The sequence below is a fragment of the Megalopta genalis genome, unplaced genomic scaffold (assembly GCF_051020955.1).
Source record: "Megalopta genalis isolate 19385.01 unplaced genomic scaffold, iyMegGena1_principal scaffold0379, whole genome shotgun sequence".
Lineage (NCBI taxonomy): Eukaryota > Metazoa > Arthropoda > Insecta > Hymenoptera > Halictidae > Megalopta > Megalopta genalis.
The window spans coordinates 25,001-30,000 of NW_027476448.1; positions in this window are offsets into that span (position 1 = coordinate 25,001).

Here is a 5,000-nt window from a genome sequence, read left to right on the forward strand (position 1 = left end):
TGGTTCGCATCGCAGAGATTTTGCCTCCAAATACTGGAGGCAATTTCGTCCTTACCCATCCGACGCGGGACGTCGTAAACTAAAACCTCGGGGTCCCGCTTGGTAGGTAAGGAGACGGACAGACCCGCGCTCCGGAGCTTCTTATTGCCAACGAAGGCTTGCAGGTCCTCCTTTCGGTCGGTCTCGACGACGATGCCACCGGAGTGGATGCGTCGGACCGACTTAATTCGGATCGCCTCCTTCGCTGGTTTAACGAGCGACAGAACAGTAACCTTCGTAACTTCGCTGCTCTGTCCTTTTTCCTTCGGCGGGAAGATTTTTACCACATGCTGCGATTGTGGCCGTCTCCCCGCTTCCGGAGAAGCTCCTTTGCAGTCGACTTTGTTCACATGGGCGTAAGTCGACTGCGCGGCGTTGCAGGCCGTCTTCGGGAGAGTTCCCTCGGACGGCCCAGGTCGCATCGCACTCATTACGGCAGGACGCGCTTTTAGGTCCGCCCTGACCGCGGCGAGCTGCCCTTCGACGAAGCTATTCCGTTGAATAAGCTCCTGGACCAGCTCGTTGAGTGCCTCAACCTCGGCGAGTATCTTTGACCCGGACTCCTTATTGACTTTCGACTCAGGTCGAAAGCAAAAGGTCCGTATTTCGGACACTCGCCTAAAGGCTTCGTCTCTTACGAGATCGAGAGGCCGTACCTTCTGCCCGGAGAACGTCCCCTTCGGTCTCCTGGCCCGGTTTACTGCGGCCTTGCCGGTGGGTGCGCCCGGCTTGGCTCGCTTTGACTTTTTGGTGACGGTTTGCCAACCGTCACCAGTAGGGTCCTCGACACGCTCGGGTGCCGACTGCACCTTCACGAGTGACGTGTCTCCGACTCGTTCGATTACTTCCACGTTACCGGTGTCCGGCGTACCTTCTACCGTGGGCTCGGTTTTCACCGAGACCGCTCGCGTGGGAGTCACACATCTTTGCAAGATCACACGAGGATTGGCGATATTAATCACCTTCCCGGATCTTGTCTTTCTCACAGACGCGGGGGGACTGACAGCTGCATTTGCAGTTCCCGCGTCTGCGGCGACGGCTTCACTCCGAGTAGGAGCTGGACCCGTCGTCTTTGGACGCTTAGTTTTTTGTTCATTAATTTTATTAAGACCCATAATGTGTCTTGGTCTTTCATCCAGTGCGCTCCCCGGCCACCACCGACCCACACAATTTGGAACCCGCCAAAGGCTGAGTTAGGGCTACGCACCGAATATAGTCTGCTGGCTGGGTCGGTTTCCTTACCCAGCCCGCGTCCTCGCCCAGCAGAACCCACTTGCCCGAAGCGTGTGGTCGTTCCAAGCCGATTGACTGGACCAGGGCTGCTTTTCTCGTCCAGCCGCCCATCTAGCCGAAGCAGAGGCCAAAGGTACGTGTTGGGGACGTCTCACCCGCAGGAGAGGGCCCCCTCAGATCCCAGGATCCTCTTTTCCGACGACAAGGGTCGCCACGCACGGCAAACACGTGGGAGACAGCAGTCGGAGAGGCTGCCTCTTCCTCTCCACCACACTTCGTTCAGTTCGCTGCGTATTTAAGAACACGAGCTATCCAGCGGTACCTTTTTCGTGGAGGCTCAAGTGTGGCTAGGGCACGTTTGCCCCTTGCGGCCTGGGTTGCCCAGGGGATTGATTGCATCCCATGTATTCCTGAGCCCAGCGGAGTGTTGTCTAGTGGCGTGTTCCGCCCACGAAAAACGGTCTGAAAAACCGTTTAACGTAAACTGGGGAACTGATGCCACGAGTGACAACAGTTCCCCAGTCGGAAGTCATACAGCACATACAGTGCTGTACAAAGAACACGCCACAGCCCGTATGCTAAATCAGGGCCTCGCCATTATGCGAAGTACTACATGTACGACGCACTGACGGTCTCTAATGCCTTCATCGCCGATACACCCATCGACTCGGCCGATCAACCCTCCTACGCGAGGGCTAGTTCGGGGGTTATCTCCCGCCCTGGGTGGCCACAGACCGCCACCGCCAGTAGATAGGGACATCTAATGTAAATCCGGTCACCACGAAGGTGACACGGATGTGTTACCTCGCCCTTCCGGGCATACACGGTAAAGATTACCATCCACTCCCGGTTCAAAACCGCTGTCAAGGAAACGGGCCGAGGAAAAATCCGCACGTGCCATTGAGCCGTTTACAATGGACGAGTTCTTTAGCCGCCAGCAGATTTCCGTTTCCTTCCATCTGCTGGCGCCCACGGGGAACCACGGGGAGGCGAACTCGTGACGCGACGCCTCGCGTCCACTTAAGCGAAGACCTAGGAAGAAGGATGGGAGTTAGGAGGGATGGGTGGGTGTTTTGGGGTCGTTGGTGGGGACGTAAAATGTCCCCTTTGGGGTCCTGGGGATTGCGGGTGCGCGGGGTTGCCTATCTACGTGAAGCCCTTTAGCCAAAGGGCTTCTCTACAAAATTCGGAGAAGAGCTGGAAGGCCTCTGGGGACGACACGAAGTGTTGTGCCGCCTCCGGCCATTTCCAGTCTCCGGTTGGAACTATATCGCGGAGGGCTTCTCTCTGCGGGTCGAAATTCGGACAGTCGAGGAGAAAATGATCGACCGTGTCCGATCCGCGACCACACACGCACTCCTCACCGTCGGAAACTCCGTACTCGCGTAGGCGCGAGCGGAAGTGTCCGTGGCCGGTGAGGACTTGCGTGGTGTAGTGGCTCGGTTTCGTCCACTTGGCCGCCACCCTCTCCTCTATGTTCTTGAAGAAGGCGTAGGTGGTGCGGCCCTTGTGGGAAGAGTTCCACATGGATTGCCACACCTTGTACGCCTCGACCGTTAGCCTATGTTTTGCATCGTCGGCCCCCGCCGGAACGACAATGCTACCTAATCTGGCGTCTTTACCTTTACGCGTCTCGTACAAGGCTTTGGTTTGCCTGAGCTTGACGTCGATGGGTATGGCGCCGGCTACCACGCACACGCTGTCCCACGATGACCTGCGGTATGCGCCGGTCATCGCGATGAGAGCGCGGCGCTGTGCAGCTCTCAGCACTCTGAGCTCCCCCTCCGTGCACCGGTCGGCCCACCCGGCAGCAGCGTACGTTGCCACCGGGATGAAAACCCCGCGATACACGGCGGAGAGTGCTCCGAAGCGGAGCCCCCATCCACATCTTGCCAGTCTACCCAGCTTCGCGAAGAGCGAGCCGACCTTGTCACTTATGTAGTTGCAATGGGTTCGAACACCCATGCCTCTATCAAAGTGGACGCCGAGGTACTTGACGGAAGGTTTGAATCCTAGGGGCTTATTTCCGATCCGAATGGTCGGTGGCCTTTTTGTTAAATCTAGTTTGGAAGCGCGGACTGCCTTGCGTTTTCGGTCTGGGCGCGATCCTCCCCGTCGGCCTATCCTATCTCTCTCGATGTATCCGCTGCGCAGGACAATCGCCTCGGATTTTTTCTCGGAGATCTCTAACTTAGCTGATTTGCACCAACCTAGGATCAGGTCAACAACTCGTTGACCTTCGATCTCTAGGTCTCTACGGCAGTTTCCGCCCACGAGGACGATGAGGTCGTCCGCGTAGGCGACGAATCTATTCTCGACTGAGGCCTCGAGAGACCTCAGGAGATCGTCGAACATCAGGTTCCAACACGCCGGGCCGAGGACGGAGCCTTGTGGGCACCCCCTCGTCGCGCGCTTGGAGACTCCTTCCGTTCCGACGGTGAGGCTGACTTTGCGGTCCTCGAAGTAGTTGGAGACTACCTCGAAGACGTTGCGTGGGCAGTCTCGGTCCCTAAGACTCTTCAACACTAAGGGCCACCAGACGTTGTCGAAGGCTCCGGAAATGTCGAATAGCAGCGCTATCACATGCCGATGCTCTGAGGCATCAACCATGCGGCGCAGCTCGACAATTGCATCTTCAGTCGACTTTCCGCGCATGAAGCCGTACTGTCTGCTGGAGATGCGTCCCGTTGCCATCGCCGTCTGGTCGAGTCGGCTCTTAAGGAGCTTCTCGAAGGTTTTTCCTACGACGGAGAGGAGACAGATCGGTCGGTAGGACTTCGGGTCCTTCACGTCCTTGCCCTCTCCCTTCAGGAGCACTCTGAGGGAGCCCTCCTTCCAGGTGGGGGGAAAGACGCCCCAACGAAGGCACCCGTTGAATAGGCGAACTAATTGTCCTAACACTACTTTCGAGGCGGCCTTCAGCACTCGGACCTCGATAAGGTCCGGTCCTGGTGCCTTGTCGTTTCTGAACGTGCGAATCGCTCCCGCGACCTCGTCCGGTGAAAACGGAGAGGCGTCCGCGGTGTTTGACGCGACTCGCGCGTTCTCTCTAGTCTCTCGCTGCTCGGGCGTGTCATCTTCCGGCCGGTCGTCCGGGACGTGTGCTTCCAGAAGCGTGTTGGCGGTCTCTATCGCGCTCATGGTGTTTTCGTTGCCTCGCCGGAGGGTGCTGATCACCCTCTCGACACGGAGCTTGTTCGCTTGCAGCTTGTACACGATGCCCCAAGGCTCCGTGTTCCCGTACGACAGTAGATAGGGACAGTTAGTGTCGTCGTTGTGAGTCTAAAGATGGGCTATGCCTGGGTCCTATGTGGACTATACTAGCCGCTCTCTCGACGCGTGCCGATGGTCTGGCTCTACCCTCGTTCTTTCTAGATCGGAATTATCGATGTTTCCCGGCAAACTATTGGGAGATTATTTAAACTTTATACATGAAATTACTCGTTTTGATCCCCGCTACACAGCCGTATACTTTTTATAATTTTGTGGAATCGGTAACCTGGAGATATTTAACATAACGCGGATCGACTGTCTCTGTCTCTTTCTAGATCGGAATAATCGATGTTTCCCGGCAAACTAATGGGAGTTTAATTAAACTTTATGCATCAAATCATTCAGTTTGACTCCTGCAACACAACCAAACACTCTCTGTAATTTTCTGAACTGAAAAACCACTGAAATTGCGCTCGAAATGCGGAGCGACGGGTCGACGCGTCTGCACTGTGCGA